Source organism: Petaurus breviceps, unplaced genomic scaffold (genome assembly GCF_028583685.1).
Source record: "Petaurus breviceps papuanus isolate PSGF00001 unplaced genomic scaffold, PetGlider_PUasm1.0 151, whole genome shotgun sequence".
In the NCBI taxonomy this organism is placed as follows: Eukaryota; Metazoa; Chordata; class Mammalia; order Diprotodontia; family Petauridae; genus Petaurus; species Petaurus breviceps.
In genome coordinates this window covers 35,664,638-35,688,227 of record NW_027185712.1, presented here as the reverse complement: position 1 = coordinate 35,688,227, position 23,590 = coordinate 35,664,638, and the positions used below count along the sequence as shown (strand labels likewise).

General features: G+C 37.3%; 1 protein-coding gene and 1 pseudogene across 6 annotated transcripts in view; both read left to right on the top strand.

The window, feature by feature from the left end:
• The window catches only part of CTNND2 (catenin delta 2), a 1,206,354-nt gene that overhangs the window by 836,417 nt on the left and 346,347 nt on the right, over positions 1-23,590 (top strand). The gene's annotated exons all lie outside the window — the stretch shown is intronic.
• Positions 5,847-6,715, top strand: LOC138154125 (DNA-directed RNA polymerase II subunit RPB3 pseudogene; annotated as a pseudogene).

Here is a 23,590-nt window from a genome sequence, read left to right as displayed (position 1 = left end):
GAGGAAACTGAGGCAAACAGCATAAAGTGACTTGCCCAGGGTCACACAGTATCTGAAGTCAAATTTGAACTCATAAAGATGAGAGTTCCAAACTCCAGGACTGGATTTGAACTCAGGTTTTCCTGACTTCAGGTCCAGTGCTCCATGCACTGTACTACCTGACTTCCCTGGACAAAGGAGATACATTGGTATTGTCATGTGAGAAATACTGACCCTTTCAGAGTTGAAGAAATGGAGTATTTTGTGATTTGGGACTCCCTCACATCACCAGGGAAACTTTCATTTGGTCAAAGGAATTTGTGAGGCATACGAACTTTACCTGGTTATTTAACTGTCATCAATAGTTAATCAGATATTATTGTGAAGTTCATTTTTATAGCTTTACTCATGACTGATGATACCCAATGGTAGCGGGATGTCTACCTCTCACAATACTATCTCTTTTGGGCAACCTTCCAAAACCAGCTGCTACTAGTTTTACCATTCCCAGAACAGGCTTTTGGAAACTAATAAAACTCAAGTCCTAGAAACAAGAAACATCATTGTCAAACTACTTGTTCCCTCAAATAATGTTAGTGAGCACTGATGTTATTTGTCTCTTACTTGTGTCTCTGCTGAACAGAAGATTAATCAGACATAGGGAATGGGTCACTATTTTGGCATTCTGCTTAGTCAAAAATAGTATAGCCTTATCTTCTGGAGATTTCCCCTTCAGATAAAGTATGTCATTGAAGGATTGTATATTATTTATCTTTATTTGTTTATAAGAATATCCATGGAGGAGATGTTTGTACCCTTTGTACTAATTCCTAGAATACTCTCTACAATGAAAACCTAACCATAATGGCAGCTTCTTTATTAAAATATGTGCTGTGGAAATTATGTTAATTAAGCTAGAGTGTAATTATAGTCTAGAAAGATTATTTCACAGTCAGAATTGAATTGTTGTAGATAAATGTGCATTAACTTAATAGTGTGCAGCTAATTAGTTTTGCTATTTACTCATGGAAGGTTAAAAAAAAGATGTAATCAGTTATACGAAAGCTTTAGAGATGAAAGTATTGCCCAGGTAATTCACACTTTATACTACGGAAAACCCTGTAATGAGCATTCTTCTAACATCTGTCTCTGATTTCCAATACAGTAATTAAAATAGCCACTAGTGACTAATTAACCCATTTAACTTTATTTCCATTTGTGACATTTATTGCAACAGAGCTAAATGCATGGTTGTACAATCCCCTGGTATTCCAATAATATAAATTTGAAGCTTGTTGTTTGTATGAATGATTCCTTATTTGTATATCTATGTATAATCATATAGAGAGCATAGTCCCTCCCCACCCCACCACCTGCAAACAGTATAGACAGCCCCAAAATATTATTTGGTCGTACATAAATAAAACCTTCAAAATCAGTTATTTTAATTAAAGTTACAATTGATCCAAATGATTAGCACTATACTCTGCTAAAACATTGATGTTTATTTTAATCAGAAGCACAATTACTATAGTGATAATAATAACTTTCATTTGGGTATGTGATATGTGTGATGCATTACAGCTGTAAAATTCTTTTACAATTCATTTCATGTGATCCTCACCACAGCCCCAATAAGTAGTTAGTGAACTTTGCTGTTCAAAGTTTGCCTGGATTTTACGAATAAACACATCAAAACTCAAGAGGTCAAGTGACTTTCCTGTCAGATGACAGACTGCATATAGTTACAAAACCAGAACTAGAATTCGAGTCTTCTGACCCTATTTCTGGGCTCTGTCTGCTATATCCTGTGATTAGTCAGGGTCAAGAATATTCTGAAAGATCCATTGTTCATTTCTACATAATAAAAATTTTAATCCAAAAACCTATCTATGTTATAGTTTTCTTCAGTTTGTACACCAAAGGCTTTTCTAAACCAGTAACATTATTATTTTAATTCATGGAATATGTTTATTTACATTATTATGGTGGGTCGAACACATACCTTACATACACTGAAGTTTTTATAAGGACTGTGCCACAGTCAGGGAAAGGCAGGAATGACTAGACATTGGTTTAAAATTTAATGCCCATTTAAGAAAAGCAGATTTTTGCAAATCTTCTTCAGATATGAACAGAAGGTAGAAAGGGCACTGGATTTGAGACCAAGGTTTAAATTTCAGCTCTGGAATGGGCTATCTGTGTGACCTTAAGCAATTCAATCTCTCTGACCCAAGTTTCTTCATCTACAAAATGAAAGTATCAGAGCAGATGACGTCTAAGGCCCCTTTCAGCTCAAAAAATCAATGATCTTAAGAGAAGAATGCATTATACATTACTATGCACTGAAAGGAATCAAATCTATGTTTCTGTCTAATGGATTTAACTAAATTGTTAGATACTGGAAACTTTTCTCATTGTGAGATGTCCTCTTTACTGTCATGCTGTAATTTGAAACAACTAAAGATAACTTTGGATAACAAAATAATAGAAAAGATTAAAAGCATTTAAATTTTGCTTATTTCTTCAAATGCTCTATTTTTTTTTTGCATTTTATCAGTATCATTTTTGTTTTTAACATTATATAAAGATTGTGCATGAAATTATGAGGAGTTAATAAACCAGAACTGATCTGTGCTCCCTAGTGGGTCTCCTCTGACACATTCCCAGGCTCTATAAAATACCTCCAGCAATTTACTTGAAAAGACATTAAAACCCATGTCTTGTGATTTCATTGTTTTTTCTACAAGCAATCACATTTTTGCTACTATTTCTAAAACTACATGAAAGCCAGGAAATGCAATGCAAATAGTGTGATTATTTTATTTATTCTGTAAGCTTTTTATCCTGGTTTTACGTAATTATTTGTTGAATTTTCTATCCTGTACTAATGTCTTCATTAACAATCAAGTAAGCTAGTGGTGAAGAGGATATTAGCTTGGTTGCCATTGAATTAGATAGGCTTAAATGAAGTATCATTATAGATTATTAAGTGTTACTGTCTGAATAGTTCCTCTTACTGTCTGTTATCTAGAAGGAAAGATTTGGATGATTTTTTAAAGTTGATAAACATTAAGAACATGTTGCATGATTTTATTATGAGAAAGTCAAGGTAAAAAGTTTGATATCAGAATTGCCTAGTAACACATAGTTAACCTTAAATGTTTTGAATTTTTTCTATGTATGTATCACCTCACTGGTGAGGGTACTCACCACTAGATCTCATCCAACTTTCTTATCTTGTATAATTTTTCCATAACTCTTTGAATAAATCTTCCAAAGCTGTGAAAAGTTCCACCAAAAAGGTAGAACTAAGTTCTGCCAAAAATCATGATCTTGGGTGAAAGTCTGAGAATCAGCCTAGCTAATTCAGTTCAATAGACATTTATTAAGCATCTCCTGTTTACCAAGTAAAACAGCTATGGCTTTGTAGAGCAAAATATTACCTTGAATGCTTTCTTTTTACAAGGCATCTTTCCTGCAAATCTCAAAATCACACAAGATATCCATGGAAGACATAACAAGACATAACTTGGTTAAGTGACCTCTGAACAGCAAGCAAGGCATGAAACAGGGAGATACATATTTGGCATAAGTGCTTATCTCTGCCCTGGAGGAGGGGAAGTCCAGCAAGTCCCAGCATAAAGTCTAAGATGGAGAGAGATTCCTCATATAGAGTAAGGTCCTGATTCTTGTTTGCATATTATATTACACTGATTGCATCAAAAATGCTGAACTATATTCTGAACCTTCATTAAATGAGGTCCATAATTCCTCAAGAGTCGTCCTAACTCTCCATAAAACAATTTGAAAAGTAGATGAAGCATGTCTATTACCCAGACTGCTTTTGGATAAACAGTCTATGTGCCTTGTTCATAATTACATCTATGAAAGATATTTCAAATAGACTGAGCTGGACTCAGGTTTGAACAGGAATTTGGGCTGAGTTGCCACTGGGAAACTTGAAAATTCATTTAATGATCCCAGGCTACTCCCTAAAACAAAGGTATATCCTTTTAATATCAGTATTTTACTAGCTTCAAATTGTATAATACTATAATCTTTGGAGAACAGAAGTTGAAGGACAACAAAGAGGCAAATCATGAACATAATCAATAGACACTTATGACACACCTACTATGTGCACTGGGCATACAAAAAAAAGAAACAAAAGATAGTTCCTACCCTCAAAGAGCTTATAATCTAACAGGGGAGACAACATGCAAATAAATAAATACAAAGTAAGCTATATGCAAGATAAATAAAAAATAATTAACAGCCAGAAGACACTGGAATTAAGAGAACTTCTTGTAGAATGAGGGATTTTTGCTAGGACTTAAAGAAAGCTTAGAATGTCTGTAGTCAGAGGAATAAGAGCTTTCTAGGCATGGGAGACAGCCAAAGAAAATGCCAGAGGCTGAGAAATGGAGTATCTTTTTTGTGGAGTTGCCAGGGGTTCAGCATCACTGGATTGAAGAGTATGTATAGGGCAGTAAGGTGTAATAAGATTGGAAAAGTAGGGGGAGACTAAATTATGAAGGCCTTTGAAACCAAACAGGCAATTCTGTATTTATTTCTGAAGGCAATAGGAAGCTACTGGAGTTTATTCAGTAGCGGGGGGAAGGGTTTACACCATCTGATCTGTGCTTTAGATAAATCATTTTAAGTGGCTGAATGGAGGATGGATTCACATGGAAAGAGACATAAGGCAGGCAGACCCACCAGTAAACTATTATAAAGACTTGGGGAGATAATGGCCTGCACTGGAATACTGGTTGTATCAGAGGAGAAAGCAGATGTGTAAGAGAGATGTTGGCAAAGGTGAAATCAAAAGGTCTTAGCAACAAAGAGGATATGAGGCGGGGATGGGGGCAGGGGAAGATGAGAGAGAATGAAGAATCCAGTATGACTTATAGGTTGCAAGCCAGAGGGACTGAGAGGATCTTGTTGCCCTCTACAATGATAGGGAAGGGGTGAGGGGATGGTTTGGGGGGGAAAAAAGCTCCATTTTGATCACATTGAGCTTAAGACATCTTCTGGATATTCTATTCTAGATGTCTGAAAGGCAGTTGGAGATGTTGTTGGAGGTCATCAGAGAGTTTGGGACAGGATAGGTAGATTGGAGAATCATCAGATAGAAGTGGTAATTAAATCCACGACAGCTCATGAGATCACCGAGTGAGGTAGATAGAAAAGAAAAGAGGGCCTAGGATAAAACCCTGAAAGAGGGAGTGATTATGGTTAGAGGAAGTGATCTGGAAGAGGATCTAGCAAAGGAGACAGAGAAAGAACAATCAGTTATGTTAGGAGGAGAGAACCAAGAGAGCGGAATCCCAAAAACATAGAGAGAAGAGAGTATCAAGGAGGAGAGAGTGATCAGCAGAATCAAAGGCTGCAAAGAAGTAAAGGAGAACGAGGATTGAAAAAAGGTCATTGGATGTGCCAGCTAAGACATTATTAGTGACTTTGGAGAGAGCAATTTCAGAGGAATAATAAGGTCAGAAGCCAGATTGTAGAAGGATAAAAAGAAAGGGAGGGGAGAGAAAGTGGAGGCACCTTATTGTAGATGGCCTTTTCCAGGTTTCTAGCTGATAGGAGAGAGAGGAAATGGAAGAATTGAAGCATTTTTTTCAGGATGGGGGATATACTAGCATGCTTGTAGACATTAGGAAGTGAGCCAATGGAGAAAGATTGAAAATAAGTAAAAGAGAGGGGATGACAAAGGAACCAACCTATTGGGGGAGGCAGGATGGAATGGGATCACTTGAATAAGTAGAGGAGTTATACTTGGTGAGAGCAGCAGTTGGTTGGGGAAAGCATCAGAGCTGAGTCCCAAGTATGGGCGATGGGGGCCATTTTCAGGGGTGATGCCTTATGCTAAACAGTCCGTGATGTGGATCGCTGAGCTCACAAATGAGAATGTTAATTTCATCATCAAGAATATGAACCTGGAAATGGCAAATTCCATTCACGGAGTGTTCAAAGCCAAGGTGTCCATTATAACCATAGACTGGGTCCAAATTGATGTCAACTCTTCAGTGCTACGTGATGAATTCATTGCCCACAGATGTGGAATAATCTCTTCTAAAAATGATAATATTGTAGACAAGCTACAGTATTCCAGGGCCTGTACATATGAAGAATTTTGCCCTAAGTTCTCAATAAAATTTATATATGATATCCATTTCAACCAGGACCAGATTCATTATATCACACCTCAGGATCTCATTTATAATACTCCCCCAAGTTATTTCCATCAGTTTCTACTGATCTCCTCCTTCACAAAGGCTTCCTCCACCACATGACATCCCAGAGTAGAATACAATGACCCCAGTGACTATGTGGACAGGATGACCTCTTCATTGTCAAACTCTGGAAAGGTCAGGAGTTGAAACTATGAGCTTTTGCAAAGAAGGGCTTTGTCAAGGAGCATGCCAAATATAACCCTATAGCTGAGAGACCTTTGAGTATGACTGAGATGATGCCCCAAATCAGGCAGTCTACGCAAAGCCTGAAGAATGACCAAAGAGTGAATACACTGAGATTTGAGAGGGTGAAGCTCAGATTCACTGTGACCTCAATTGCAAACCAGATAGGTTCTGTTACAACATGGAGTCCTGTGGATTTCTTCACTCTGAAGCCATTGTCCTCTATCCTTTGTCTGATTTGAAGAAGTTGTGACCTCCAGCCCCAGCTGATTCATGAGATCCAGAGTAATGTCCTGACTATTAACTAACACCAATCATTTCTATCCAAATAAAAGGACCCTGAGGATAATGACTGAGCTTTTGCTCGCCACTGGAAAGTGGACAAAAATTTAGCCTATTCCAAGTCCTGTCAAGCATATTACAGCCTTTAAGCCTGTTGCCAACTTGGGATGTAATTAGCCTAGAAATATATCATGGGAAGGGGGGTGGGTGGATGGGAGGTTTCACTCCTCACAAGGTTTCATCCTGATCTCCTTGAGTTGGTCTGTTCCCTTAGTATGAACAGCAAATAAAAAGCCTTTTCTCTCTGGGGATGTGGGGGGAAAAGTCAGATCACTTCATCATATGGGTAGGAATGAAGGAGGAAAAAATGGCAAAAGGCACCTGAATAAGATATGAGGAAGAGGAGAGAAGAGGGAGTTAATAGTAAATGGCCTCAGTTTGTTATTTTCTGAAAAAGTGAGGTAAGATTCTTGTCTGGGAGGGGGGAGGGAAGCTATAGGAGGTTTGAGGAGTATTGAAAAGGTTTGGGAGAGTTGCTGTAGAGAGTGGGATAGTAAGCAGATAAGACAGGTACAGAAGGATTGCAAGGTAATGGTGAGGGCCCAGTTGAGGTTGTATAACATAAATTTGTAGTGAACCTATTCAGAATGGTTGTGTGAACTTCTCCACCTTTGTTCAGCAACACACATGTAGGAGAGAAGATGAAAAATGGTAGGAGTGATCCAAGGCAGAATCTTGGTTAGATATAATTGATGATTTGATAAGGGGGCTAAGATTTCAAGAAAGGAAGATGATACAGAATTGATTTGGTTTACGAAGAGGTCAAGTTGAGGAGGAGAGGAGTGGCTAGTTCAGGGGAGTTGGCCTGGAAGAGAACTGAGAAGCAGGGATGCTTAATCACACAGGTTGTGTTTCTCCTTCCCTGATCCATCCCTAATATCTGACTGTTCTTTAACTCCACTGGTGCAAGGGTTCTTAAGTTGGGGTCTGTGGATTTAAACAAAAAAAATCAATAACTTTTTCAACCTAAATGTCTTCCTTTGTGATGCTATATTTTTTTATTCATTTAAAAACATTTCTGTGAGAAAAGGTTCATAGTCTTCACCAGACTGCTAAAGGGGTCTATGACACATAAAAAATCAAGGTGCTCTGACCTAGTGGATTACAGATTTAGAGCACCCTTTGTCATGTCTTTTGACTGTCTCCATTTTTTTCTCAAGGGAGTAATATGATATAGTTTTTTTTCAAATAATCAAAAATAAATTTTGTGAAATGCACTAAATTACTCATGCCACATCTCTTACATAAGAGCAGGATTGATTTCAGAGGTGCTCCCATAGATGAAGGGGCTAGTCTGGTCCAGGAGTAGATCACTTGCTGTATTCACATATTATAATTCTGCCTTTCTTCATCTAACCCTTTTCTCCTGAAATAGTCTATGAGCTTCCTTCCTCTAACTAGCCAGAGGCAGCAATCAGGGGTTTTTGACTTTGGCTTGCATGTTTCAGTTATAGAGGGCCATCACCTGCAGCTGAACTGACAAATGACTGTTAGTTTACACAGGATTTGGTTCCTGCCACTGATGAGTTATGATAGTACCTAAAATTAAATCCAGATATCAGTATTTTGCACTTTGGGGAGTTGGTGATTTTTTTCAGCTGATATATTTTATGATTGTATATATGTCAGTCTAGATTGCAGACCCCAAGGGAAGAGACAATGTTGTTTGCCAGGTACTAAGCACAATGTCTGCATGTAACAAATAATGGATAAAATATTCTGTCAGCAGGTTCCTGAGGAAAAGAACTACAGGAATATAAAAAGGACCAAACATTCCCACTGGCTATAAAGGAACAGCACCAGAGAACATTAATTGTAACAATAAAATGCACAAATATTTGTTATATGTTGTTTTGCTTTGTCTCTTGCTTATTTTAGACTTTCATAATGAGACTTAATTTTCTATTAAAAAATAGAGCTGCTCTGTATTAGTAGGAAGTAGTATGATTCAACTGAATAAAGATCAGATTTAAAAAAAAAAACTAACACCCTCTCTGCCACCTACCTGGCTATGCAGAGAGCCAAGATGTATCCCACCTGTGTATTTTCCAGTACACATGACAATTTATTTTAAAATCTTCAGACAAGTTCTTTGAGATGTCATTATCCTGCTGTTCTTTTGACACTCACTATGTCAGAGTGAATATAATGAACTTAGTACAGAAACAATCTTTATTCTTTATTGCATAATGCCTCCTGATCATAGGAATATTTTCTAATTCCCAAAGCGGGTGCTACCCAAAGAGTAACCTTGCCTTTATCTTTCCCCTGATAATTAAAGATTCTTTTCCTTTCTTATTTAATTTATTCCCAGGCATATAGTTAAGGTCTATCCACACCTTCATCCTATTATGTCTTTAGCATAAGATAGACATGTTAGGAGATTATTAACTCTTCCTAAATACAGGGTGTCCCTTCACAACGCTGTATCAATGTTTAGATTCAGATTTTAGAAACAGGAAACAGTGAATTCTCTTTCTAATCTACCCAATCTTCTGCCAACAATAATTTTATTGTTGTCACCTTTCCTTGTGGTCCTTGAGATCAGGGATTGGCTCATTTTGCTATCCTTTGTACCAAACGCCAGAACTTGCTTTGTTGTTATTGTTGCCACTCCAAACCTGTGATTTCAAACTCCAACCACAATTAACACTAGAAGGTAAAAGTTAATAGGGAGGTAGATATGGGATCAGAAAAAGCAAATACTTCCTAACAATTAGCACAGTCCTAAAGTGGAACAGGCTGCTTTAGTGATATGGAGACCCCCATCCCTGACAGTTTTGTTTTCAGTAGGGCCTGAATTCCTGTTTGTCAGAGATGTTGTGGACAGGATCCAGAGTTTAGACAGATATAGGACAAGAGAGCCCTCCAGTTTTGAGTCTTTATGATTCTTTCTCTAAGCAGTGTTGGTTTATTTTCATCTTGAACTTTTATTTCACTGGTGTAAGGAATACTTGGTGAGAAAATTCCCTCTGCCTTTACAGATCTATAATAGCCCTGCAACTTAGACATACTCTTGGTTACCTTGGACACCAAGAACTGGAACTTAGCCAGGAGCACACAGACCTTGGACGTAGTAGGTACATAATAAATTATTGTTGGAGAGGGAAGTATGGTGGTACAATGGAAAGAGCATGAGATCTGGAGCCACTTTGAAGAGCTGTGTACAAATTCTGCCACTGATAATTAATAGATTCATAATTTTGGACAAGTCACATCATCACCCCAGCATCAGTTTACTCATATGTAAAAGAAGAGGGCTGTGCCAGATGGTCTTTGAGCTTCCTTCTCTCTCAGACTCTATAATCTTGAACTAAAACTCTCCTCTGATAACCCATCTTGATACGGAGATAACTCTCCCATTATCAAAGGCTTTGTTCAGGGAGCATAAGTTCCAGTTGGTTGGACCAAACTGGAAAGGCTGAGAATCCTTGTGGTTGGGCCTCCTTTCCCTGCTCTCCCTGTACCTTCCTAAATGATTATCAGCATCTACAACTCATCTGAGAAGTAGCCTGGGAAAGATCTGTTCAGTTCAAGATAAACTATAATGGGAGAATTTTCTTTAACTAACATCTGAAGATCATGCTTGCTTTTCTAAAATTGGTGTTAGATTGCTAATCCATGCCTAACTCAATGTTTAGGTCTGATTGCATCCCCATTGTGTGTTTATACAGTCTATTTCTTCCTAAATGTACTATCTTGTACTTATCCCTAAGAAATGTGTGTATTAAGAATTTCTTCAAGGTTATGTTCAATTCTAGCCCTGCTTTACAAGATGTTTTCCTAATCCCTTTCTATCACTTTAGTTTTGCCTACAGATTTAATGGGACTGACCCTCTATGCCATTATTATAGTCATTTGTAAAAAGAACAAAAAACCAAGACAAAACTTGTTGAATAGCACCAAATTCAAAATCAACATTACTTATGTCCACAAAGTTTGAATAATAGTGCAGAATAGACTACGTTCAAGTTTGCTGATATGACAAAGAAAAATTTTTTTTAATTTGGTTAATGGCAGAGTTGGGATAAAAAACAGGTCTCATTTTTTAGTTCAGTGATCTTGCCACAATACTCTCTGCTTCTCTTAAGGATGATTAAATAATTCATAGGGAAGAGTATAAAAAGAAATACTAGTTGAAATCAGAAATATTCACCTTTTCTTTTATGCCTGCATTAAAGTTCACCATTTTCTCATTTACACTTAGAAATAATGAAGAGGGAACATTTTTAAAGAGAAAGGAGTAGAAAAGAGGAATGCTTACCATACTGGGAAGAGTGTAAAAGGCAAGAAGAACAACAAAGGAATATAGTAGGAGAATGACCTTTGTATGTAGAGGAAAATCAGAAGTTAAAAGGGAAGAGATAATATAAGAATGAAAACATGTATTCTGCTTAACTATGTTAGACAGCCATTACAAAAATTGAGTAATAAAATTATTTTAAAGTTAGCAGTTTATTTTAGCTGGTATCTTTAAAAAAAATTACTTTCTTTTGTTTGAAATTATAGCGATAGTCCTATTCACTATTATAATAAACTATTTGTTTTTTATTTTAGTAGCATGGGTATACCCTTGCTACCTTCCCCCAATGTTGAAATATATTTGTGTAGCAGCAAGCACCCCAGCATCCCCAGGGTGGCTGCCAACACAGGTTCTTAGATCTGCTTTTCTAAAGGAAAACAACTCAAAATGGATTAACAATCTTGCTTTAATCAAACATATGTCATTTACCTAGTTCAGGGGAAAAAGGTCAGCACCCTGAACTTCAGAGAATACAAACAAGTTACAAGCAGACAACAAATACAGAGAAACATCAGCAGTCAGGCTTCCTACTGTATGACCATTACATCCATACCTAGTCAGTTACCAGAGAAGGAAACACTAACATCTGGGTTTTCAAAGCCACGGGGTTCAATGGCTGCCCAGAGTCTCATCTGTTCAAATCACACAACTCTCCTCAAAGTGAACCCCAAAACAAAATCTCCCATCAGGGCTTATATAGCCTTCTCCTGGCTCAGAAAATGTAACAACCCTCTTGTCCCACTGCCCAATCACAAAGCATCAAGGTGTGGGCATTCCTGAAAACCAAGCCTCCCACCATAGGTTCCATGTGACCACATTCAGCCTATTAGGGGGCAGAGTATATTTTCAAATCAAGGAAGGTTCTCAGAGTCACTTAAGTCTATCAAAGGGCCAAGAGGCAGGGAAGATCTTAAATTCCCATTCCTATAACAATTGGTAATTTAGTAATTAAACTCCATACTTTCCCCTTTGACTTACTGTCTTTTTGTGTTATACTAGTTCCTTGTTCCATAAAGGCAGAAGGGAAAAAATGAAGACAGCAGAAAAAATAAATCAAGTCATTGTATATCAATAAGAATGAAGTGGTCCCTAGAAGCTACTACCAGTTAATAGCAATTGGACATTTTGAGTCTTTTCCAAATTTTACATTTTTCTATGTGTCCTTGAAGGTCACCTAGCCACTTTTTGCCTTACCATATTTTTCTGTATGCTTTATTACAAATTAATGTTTTAAAGTATTGCCTATGACCCAAATGGAAGGCACAGTATTATAATGGGGGTGGGAGAGAGAGGGAGAGGGAGAGGGAGGGAGGGAGAGAGAGAGAGAAGAGAGAGAGAACCAGTTTCAAGGTTTACCACTTTTTCAGACTTTCTTTGGGCCATATGTCTGTCAACCTCCTGCTCTATTGACATTTTGACTGTGTACCATATGCCTGGTTTCCTAATGAGAATGGTTTTGCATTGCCACATGATTTTTGTGTTTATTAGTTGGAACCCATTAAGCCTAAGGTAAGAAACTGGTTTCCTACCGTCACAGCTCTGGAGAAAGCCATACTGAAAAGATCTGTCTTTCCTAGCAATTTAAACCTTATTGAGGCTCAAGATCAGGTGAAGAGCATTATGCACCCTAGGAGTGGTGATGATTGAAAGTGTCACACCTGCTCTGCTCCATGACTGAAAAGAACCTGACAGGGTAATAGAAAGTGATGATAATGTTAAAATGTATGAGCAAAGTTATTTAGCTCAAGAAAGCTCAGGTTTTTTTTGGTTGGGTTTTTTTTCCCTCTTGCAAACCTGTAAATGGAGTGCAGACCTTACCTATAAGAAACTCAAATAAATTAGTCATTCCTTCAGTCAACAAGATTTTATTGAGCATCTAGAGGGCACATAATACCCCCCCCAGGAGGTACTTTGGTAAATGAGACAGTACTGGGACAGGTAATTAATCCATGAATATCCCCCTTCCATATGCCATATTTTCCTTTTTTTCTCTTTTTCTTTCTTTGACTTGATTCTAGTCTGCCATTGAATTGCTAACTTAGGCACTTGAACCTAAGATAACAATAGACAATCACAGTAATCCCCTACTCACTCTCTCCTCTTCTAGGCCCTTACACAGTTTTATTTCTTTCTATTATACTTTATGTGGTACAATGTAGAGTAAGAATTCTGAAGGGGGGAAAAATGATCAAAAAAATCAAAGAAGCCTAGCCTTCCTGGCTGGTCACTCAGGTGCTTTTGCTCCAGTCCCAGTTATAAGGACAGGCAGTAGCGTAGCCACCATAAAAATCAAGTTCTTTCTTTAAATTCTAGAAAGGAGGATGGTTACAGTGAATCTTGAGAGCTGTCCCACCAGAATGGTCATTTCTCTTCTTCCTGTTTGTGAGAGTAACAACCACTGGCTTCCAGGATGGATAAAATGAGATGTGCCACTTAACTGAAATAAGCATATGTACAGTCTTGTGTCCCTCACAGGAGGAAGAAATTATGAAACCTGAAAGAGGGGTGGAGGGAAGGGATTTTAAAAAAAATCCTTTTCTTCTCTAAAAACAAAGATGAAGTGAAACAAGTGAGTCCATTATGCAAATAAAGTGCATGCATACTTGTTCTTCGGGATTGGTTTTCTCTTAGGTATTTTATGTTCCCATCTGTTTACAAAAGACAAATACAAGCAGGGCAATTTAAATTTGGAGGTTTTTCTCAGGCATAACAGATTTAGGCTTTGGTGAGCAGAGCTTCATCAACCTTTATTGAATTCCATCCTCCAGTAGAGAATTCAGCTAAACACTAGGGTAGATTACAATGGGAGGTCCTAGGCCTGGAGTAGATGATTTTTATGAGCTCTTATTTAAAGAATGTATTTGTTTTTATGCTACTTGGCAGTTTGAGAATGGCATACCAAATCATCTGTGACAGCTCCAAAAATGGGAGAAGATGAAGCTTTACACTGGATTACAAATTGGAAAAAGTATTTGACTTATAAGTCATTATTTATTGTGCTAATAAACAGGATGTCATCTTTCATTTGCTGTATAGATGTACATTTTAGAAATATATTGTACCTGTACATTTCTGGTATGGATTTTATGAATAGTATGTAGCAGAAAAGATCATTAGAAATGAAGAAGAGTAACGTATTTGAAAGGGATTTGAGGAATGATATTAAAAAAAGGAAATTATAATGAACAAAAATAAATTAATCCTATCTTCTGATCTTTTCCAATTAAATCTTCTTGCTTTCTATTATAGAAAACAATCCTGGGTTGCTTTTCTCCTTTGTTGGCTCAAATAATAGCAGACAAACCAGGTTTGGATTGTATGTCCATGACAAGTAGCTGTGTAACGTTGGGCAAGTCACTTAACTTGACTAAATTTGTTTCTCTGTCTCTCAAGTCCTTTATACTTCTAAAGTTCTTTGATTAGAGAGTTTTACATAAAATTGTATTTTAATAAATGTCAAAGTAATTTTAATAACCAAAAGACTTGTATAATGTTAGATTTGATAAAAGAAAAGGTTTTTTTTAATAGTAACCTGGTAAAAAGTATGCACTTGTTCTTAAGTAAAGAAGAATTTATTAAGTGCCTACTATGTGCTAGGCACTATTCACAGAGCAGGGGATACAAATAGAGGCAAAAAAATCCCTACTCTCAACAGCTAATGGGGGAGAGACCATACCAACAACTATGTCCAGACAGGATATATTTGGGTTAAGTTGAAGGTAATCTCAAAGGAAAGGCACTAAGATTAAGGAGGACCAGGAAAGTTGTTCTTACAGAATATGTAACTTTAGCTGAGACTTAAAGGGTGGCACAAAGGTGGAAAAGATAGGGAAAGAGTTTCAAGCCTGGAGGACTATCAAGGAAAATGCCCAGAGTTGGGAAATGAAGCATCCTGTGTGAAAAAATAGCAGGAAGGTCTATATCATTGGAACACAGCTTTCTTGGAAGGGAGCAAAGTATGAAAGACTAGGAAGGTCTTTTATACCAGAGGCTAGGTAATGAAGGGCTTTGAAGGCTGAAGGTGTTTGTATTTGATTCAGGAAGTGATAATAGGACAGTGACATGGGCAGACCTGTACTTTAGTTTCAGATGATAGACATTGGTGGGAGACACTTGAAGCAGGGAAACCATTCAGCATTCTATGGCAGTAGCACAGCTGCAAAATGATGAGGACCTGAACCAGTGTGGTAGCAATGGCAGAGGACAGAAGGAAGTAAATACCAGAGATGTTGCAAAGGTAGAAAAAAAACAAGACTTGGCAATTGTTTGGAAATGTAGGTGGAGAGAGTCAAGCTATGGGGTGAGCAACATGGGGCATCAGGGCCACATGTGGATTGATGGGATGCTTCTAGGTTGTGGGTGGTGGTAACCCTGGACAGTTACAGGGAAATTAGGGAGAGGAAAGGTTTTGAGGGGAGTTGTATGTTGAACAGATTGAGTTTAAGAGTTCTGTTTGGCACCCTGTTCAAAATGCACAACAGGCAGTTAGAAATGTGATACTAGAAGTCAGGCGAGAGTTCAGGTCTTGACAAATAGATCAGGGAATCTTCTGCATAAGGCTTATAAGAGAATCCACAGGAGTTGATGAGATCACTAATTGAAATGTAGAGGGAGAAGAAAACAGATCCCAGAACAGAGCCTTGAGGGACAACTATGCTTAGGAGGAATGACCCAGATGAATATCTAACAAAGAAGACTGAGGAATGATCAGACTGTAGGTTAACCAGGATAGAATAGTGTCTCAAAAACCTAGAAAGAAGAGAGTTTCAAGGAGTTGATCAACAGGGTCAAAGGCTGCATAGAGTTCAGATGGAATGAGAACTAAGAAAATGCCATTAGATTTGCCAATTAATAGATCGTTTATAACTTTGGAGAGAGCACTTTCAGTTGAATGATGAGGTAGGAAGCAAACTGCAGAGTTAAGAGAGTGAAAGGAAAGGAAGTAGAGTCACAAATGATAAACAGCCTTCTTAAATTTAGCCACAAAAAGGTGGAGAAAAATGGAAAGATAGCTAGTGGAGATGGGTGAACCAAGTCTCAGTAGAGAGGTTGGGAGGAAAGGCCATCATGACAGATTTGAAGAAGGATAAGGTTTTGGGACAGCTAGATGGCAGCTAGCTGAACAACTAAATTATGAGTGGGAATGTCAAAAAGTAAAGAAGGTGTAAAAAGATTGCCTTGCCTTCATGAGGGTCCATGGGTGATTATGTAACATGAATTTTTAGTAAGTGGTCCCAATCAACAGAGTTTTGTAATTCTCTCCAACTTTTTCAGTTGCACCTGAGTTAAGCATTTCAACAGATGGTGGGAGGAATCCAAGGCTGTGACTTGACAGGATAAGATCTACTATTGATCTGGTTTTTGTTCTGTAGCTCCTATATCCTTTAGGTTGATTGCTACTATGAAATCCAAGTCCACAGCAGCAACACAAAAGCACCAGGGTAACGAAATGGAATGGAAAGGAAGAAAATCCCTAAAGATCACTTAAAAGACTGAAGAACTAAACACCAGTTTCATATAGAACATTTTGAATATACTTTTAAAAACTTGCTGTAATGGCAAAAACCAAATGTTCTTTTTCCTTGATTTTTTTCATGATTCCTCAGAGTTTAGGCATAGATCATAGATCTAGAACTGGAAAGGGCACCAGAGGTCATGTAGTCCGTTCTCTTCATTTTATAGATGAGATCAACACTTAGGGAACTTAAGTAACTTGCCATTAGAATTACACAGGTCTTCTAGATTCAAATTCAATACTCTTTTCACCATATCATACTGGGGAAACTTTTTGGCAATTTTTAATTTGGCAATTTGACATTTCCCTTACAGGCCATAGAAAAGGTATGAATAATGGCTCCACTAACAAATAGTGAAGTGAAAGGGGTAGAGGATGGGTGGGAGAGGGGAGAGTTTGGAGAGCCAGAAAATGAACTCATTTTTAAAAATATTTTTAGTTTAAGAGGTCAGTGAAATTTCAAGGGAGGACTTCCAGTGGTCACTGGAAATGTGGGTCTTGGGCTTCATAATATTATTTGTTTCCCACAGTAGATACTAAATAAAAGTTTATTGACTAGAATAAGAGATCTTGATTTGGAAGTCATCAGAACTTGATAATTAAAATTGTAATGAGTGAATGAAGAGAGAAAGAAGAGAATGAAGTCTGTGAAGAGAGAAAGTATAGTGAAAAAAGAGATGGTTCAATTTTAAGGAATTAAGATGAATTTCTATTCAAGGAAAGAAATAGAGGAGTTAGAAAGAGGACCAGGCCAGTGTGATGACTTTGAAGCTACCAATGGAGGAGAGAGTATGTAGTAAGAGAGGCAGTCAAAAGTGTTTATAGCTAGAGAGGTCAATGAGGATGAGGCATGGTAAAAGACTTTAGGATTTGTCCATGTAGTGGTCATTGGTAACTTGAGAGGACAATAGTAATGAGAAGATTGCAAAAAGTTGAAGAGAGAGAGGATATGGAGCCAAAGAACTTTTAAAAGATTTTGTATAGTGATCATGAAAAGAGAAGGTACAATAGTAGAACAGTCTAGGAAAATTAAGGAAAGGCAATAATAATAATAATAAATAATGGCATTATATAGCACTTTTAGGTCCTTGAAGGACTTCTAAAATATTACCTTCACAACAACTCTGGGAAGGGCTATAATTATCCCCATTTTATTGATGAGGAAACTGAAGCAGACAGGGATTAAGTAACCTGCCTATGGTCACACAACTAGTAAATATCTAGGACTAGATTTGAATTCATGTCTTCTTGACTCCAGATCAAATGTTCTTACTGCTACCTTCTTAGCTCTCTTTAAATACTGGATAAAAAAACATTAAAGGACTCTAAAAATGTTTTAGACAGACAGAAGAGTCCGAGGAAGAGAGATTAAAGGTGATTAACAGAGAGGGAATGATTGCTGAAATAGCAACTTGAACATGGAAGAGGGAGAGAAATGGAATCGATACATACACACAAGCACACATTTACTACATGTGTGTGTGTGTATATATATTATACAAATATATATGTATATGTGTGTATACATAAACACACATCATATACATAAGACATCTCCTGTTAGTGTGTATGTTGTTTGGGAACTAGTTAGGGAAGGGAGAGGGAAGGAGATTTTTGAAATAATGGTTGTAGAAGATGAAATAGGGAATCTTCAATTCAATCTCAACTATTGTACATAGAGAGCTAGATATAATACTGAATTGAATAAGCATCCTATTCAGAATAACTCAACAAATATTTATTGAGTATCTATTATGTGCAAGGTACTGGGATGGGTGCCAAGAGGAACACAAGAGATGAATAAAACATAGTTTCTGCCCTTGAGGCTCCATAGTCTAAGACTTTAGCAAGAAAGGGGAATCAGAGATAGAACACTATCAATGACATAGTGTCACGACATTTTTTCACTATTAAAAAAAAAAACCCTGTAGAATACAATAGGGTCCTATTTCAAAAATATAAAAACAAATATAATTACATATAACTTGAGATTTCCAAAGCATCTCAAGGCATTTCCTTGAACTCATCATTCATTTCACTGTCTTATGGAAGTAGATAATAAGCAACTGGGCACATAATGGGTAAAAGACCTAACTCTTGACCTAAATCAAGCCTGGCTGTGATGTGCAGTAGTGGCTGTGTGACTCACTTAATTTCTCAATGTTCTCCTCCTAAAACTGTAAATTACAGAATTGGATATTTGGGAAAGTTTCCACCCTGAGAGATTCACACATGGATTACATCACAGGGCTGAACAACAACAACAAAAAAAATGAGTGGATGAAAACTAGATTTGTTTTTCACATTTAATAGTTGGAGAACATTGATATCATAGACATCTATGATCTGTCACCAAATTATCTTACCTCTTAGTAATTTATATAACAATCCTTAAAATATCAAATAAAATTTTATACAAAGCTCTTTTTATTCACATCTTTCCTATAAGGAAATAATAACAGTCTGGTGTGGTAGCTGGATGGTCCAGCTTTGGAGTCAAGAAGACCTAAGTACGTTGCTTAGCTTCGATGCATATTGACTGTGCAAACATAAAAATGTCACTTTACTTCTAGGTGAGAAAACTGTCCAATAATATCAATTGCTGATCTGCAGAGATGGAGGGTAATTTGTTCCACATCTGTAAAATGAGCCAGAAAAGGAAATGGCAAACCACTCTAGTATCTTTGCCAAGAAAATTCCAAATGACATCGCAAAGAGCTAGACACAACTGAAAGGACCGAATAATCAACAACAAATGTATAAGTGACCTTCTATTTATACATGCATGTACATGTGTAGGTATGTGAACATGTGCATACATGTGCACCTGTGTTCTTTTTGGCATCTTGGTTTTTCTTCACCATTAATCTATAATTATGAAAAGCAATTTCAAATGTTCCCTTGGACTATTTGTGTAGCTTGTTTTCTCCTAATATGATGAGTGTACTCATGGTATTGCTCATTTAAAGCTTTCTTTAAAAAGAAAAGGCGACAATGGGACTAGCTGGGCTTTGTATAGCCTAGATAGCAGTTACCATGCTTTTTCCTAGACAGACATGGTCTCTGCCTTTCTGACAGCTAAGATAAGAGGAAGGGCTCCTCTAATTTCCCTAATGCCTTTCAATTAAAAGTCACAGGAATGTAAAGCACCAGAAAAAATTGCAGAAGTAAATCCAACCCCCATAATCTGTCGCTACAAGATGCCCCAGTGACCGTGAAAAGGGAATTAGTAAGACAGGTTGTTTGGCATCATGTAGGCATACCAGCTGATTTAATGTTTCACTTACCAGTTGGTTGTTTTGACATCATGTTGACATAGCTCAAGGCTAGTATATCAAATGTCAAAAATGCCATTCCATCTGTAGGGCCAACCCTAAGCAAAAGTGTGCCATCTGCCTTTGGCATCCCCTGATGCTCTTCCTCTCCCTCTTCCTCTGGTATTTTCAGGCTACCCTTCCCCAGACCACTAGACTTGTTGCTGATTCTTATTCTCTCCCTTCTTTGAAATTTATCCTGGTCGCATTTTATCCCCTTAGGCCAAAGTTTCTCTTTTGAACTTTGCTAGCTATTCTTTTGTGTGTGTTATTTTTTTTTTCAATTAACATGCATTTATTCACCCTCCCACTCCCGTCAATTAAACAATAAAATCCCTTTCAAGTATGCTTATCCAGGCAAAACAAATTCCATTATTGGCTCTGTCCAAAAATATATGTCTGCATTTTATGTCCAGTCATTAGTGACTGGAAAAAGGGAGCTTTTTCAGTCCTCTGGAATCCTGGTTAGTCATTGAATTGATCAGAATTTTAAAGTCTTTCAAAATTTTATTTCTCTGTAATGTTGTTGCCAATGTGGACATTGTTCTAGTTTTTTTTTTTACTACATTCTGCATTAATTTGTAAAGGTCTTTCAGACTCTCCCTTTAGAAATTCCTTATGGCACAATTATCTTTCATTCCACTCAGGTGCCACAGTTTGTCTCACCATTCCTCCATGTAATGGACATACCCCATTAGTTTCCACTTTGGGGCTATAGAAAAAGAGCTTCTTTAAATATGTTCGTGTTTGTAAGTCTATGCTAGGATGTGGGAAATGCAATTCTCCAGTTTTAAGTTTCTGTAGATAGCAAAACAACATAAAAAGGGAACTAATAGTTCATGTTATTTTTGGAGGGGTGAAGTTGGGAGGGTGAGCTTGGAAAACAGGAAGAGTAGTAAGAAATAAAGCTGGAAAGGAAAAGTACTGCCAGATTCTATAAGACCTTGAAAAGTCATGAGTAGTCTGAGCAAAAGGCTTCACCAGAGTTCATGTGGTTGATTGCAAACCAGGTAGTACGATGGTGAAGCAGGCCTTTGGGGTGCTTAGATATTTATGATTGTAGTATGTAGCAATCATGAGATTCTTTAGTCATCTGAGTTGGGCTTATTTAGTTAAGTGCACTCCAACCGCATTCATTTGACCTTTTCTTACACTAGATCTCTTGCTGATTCAGACTGTTGGTTGGGGAAGGGCAGAAACTACAGCAATCATATCTATCCTATCACAGAAGATAGTTGAGTATTGTGGCAAAATATGGTGCTGTCTGTAGATACATAGAATAGTAGATCTGTACAGTTAAGTAGTACAGTGGGTAGAGCAGTAGGCCTGGAGTCAGGAAATCCTGAATTCAAATCTGACCCCAGACACTTAGTAGCTACATGACTTTGGGCAAGTCATTTAAGCTGTTTGCCCCAGATTCAACATCTGCCAAATGTAGATAATAGTATCTCCCTCCCAGTGTTGTTGTGAGAATCAAATGAGATCATAATTGTGGAACACTTAGCACAGTGCCTGGCACATAGTAAGTGCTATATAAATATTAGCTATTGGTATTATTTTCTGGACTATCTGTGTAGGTAGGTGGTATAGTGGGTGGATAGAGTGCTGGGCCTGGAGTCAGAAGTCCTGAGTTTAAATCTAACCTCAGACACTTACTATGGGAACCTGGGCAAGTCACTGAACCTCTGTTTGCCTCTGCTGCAAAATAGGGATGATAATAGCATCTATAAGTCAGGGTGATTGTGGGGATCAAATGAGACAATATTTGTAAAACCTCAAAGCACTAAATAAATGCTAGCTATAATTTATCTATATGAGGCATTCATCCCCACATGATTGTAACTAATAAAAATACTTCTCATTTGCAAAGCAAGGATTCATGTCTTTCCTGAATCCAAGTTCAGTATTCTTTCCAATAAACTCTGCAGCTTCTGCTCTTCCCTGCAGAAGTAGATTTAAAGAATATTAAGAAGGGATTCACCAGAAGAGTCAGTGGATTAAATAAAATAAATAAATAAGTCCTCTGAGAATAGCCTAAAGGCATTGAATTTATTCAGAATTAAAAAATAAATAAATAAATGTGTTGCAATGGAAAAAAAAAAACATTGGACAAAAATTCAGAATTGGGTTCTAGCCCCAACTTTGCTTGTTGTAAATGGCAAGACTTTGGGCACGAGCCTTTGGGACTCACCATCCCACAGTTTTGGTTTTTTTGTCTTACATGAAAAAGAGAATGGTAATGAGTACACCAACTCACCTTTCTATAGTGTGTTAAAGTTCACAGAGCATTGTTGCCTTATAATAACCCTGACTTTTATATAAGGTTTTAAAGTTTGCAAAGTATGTTACAGTCATTAATTCATTTGATCCTTAACAGCACCTCTGTGAAGCTAAGACTAAAAATATCATTATCCACATTTTTCTGTTGTTTTTTTTTTTGAGGGGCAAAGGTAGGGCAATTGGGGTTAAGTGACTTGCCCAAGGTCACATGGCTAGTAGGTGTTAAGTGTCTGAGGCCAGATTTGAACTCAGGTCCTCCTGACTCCAGAGCTGGTGCTCTATTCACTGTGCCACCTAGCAAACCCCATCATTCACATTTTTCCAGATGAACTCATGATGATTAAATAAGTTGGCTATGGTCACTCTGCTATTAAACTATTGAGTGTTAGATGTAGAATTTGAACTGATATCTCTCCTGAACTCCAAATCGATTGACATTTCCATTATCCTATTCTTATGTCACTATCTAAGTATTATGGTGCTTCCTCCTCTTTTTCTTACATATGAGAAACTAAGGTCCAGAGGATTTAACTGATTTACCCTTGGTCATAGTTAGTATTAGAGACAAAATTTTGATTCATGCCATAAGTCCATTCCTCTTTCCACAAATGACTCTTTGCCCACCTCATAGGAATAGATTAAGGAGTAAATGAGATCTTGTGTGTGTATAAGAACTCTGATGAGGACAAAGGATATCAATTATATTGTCAATTATCAATAATATTTTTCAGGGGCAGCCAGGTAGCACAGCGAGTAAGAGCACCGGCTCCAATGTCGGGATGACCTGGGGATCAAATCTGGGCTCAGATACTCAGCACCACACCCAGAAATAACTGGCTGTGTAACCTTGAGCAAGTTACTTAACCCTGATTACTTTAAAAAATAATAATAATAATATTTTTCAATTATTACTGCTAATTATTGCTCCTGTCCTTTGGGATGATTTGAATGCAGTACTGACTAGAGTCAGGAAATGGACGAGATGACATCTGAAGTTCTATTCGTTTATAATATTGTTGAAATTATGCTCTAATTTAGGCTGTCTAGCTCCTTTTCTACCTAAGAACAGTCTCTGAAAACAAATGACTCACTTGAGAGATATTTGAGACCTAGTTTTTCATGTTGTAATGAGATTTTTAAAGGAAATTTTCTCTATTCATTGTTAGCCCAAATAAATCCTAGCGGGATTCCAATCAAAATTATAATGGGATCATGCAGATAAAATGTATCATATGGAACACAGGATTTGTGGTCTATAGAATTAAAATCAACAGTAGATATAGCTGAAAATGGATACCTACAATTTCATGTTGAGGTAAGAAATCAATCAGTCAACACTGCGTGTCTATTCTGTGTTCAGTACTGTTTCAGGTGTTTTGGGGAGATACAAAGATGTGATGATATATGCCTGCCTCAGAATAGTTTACTG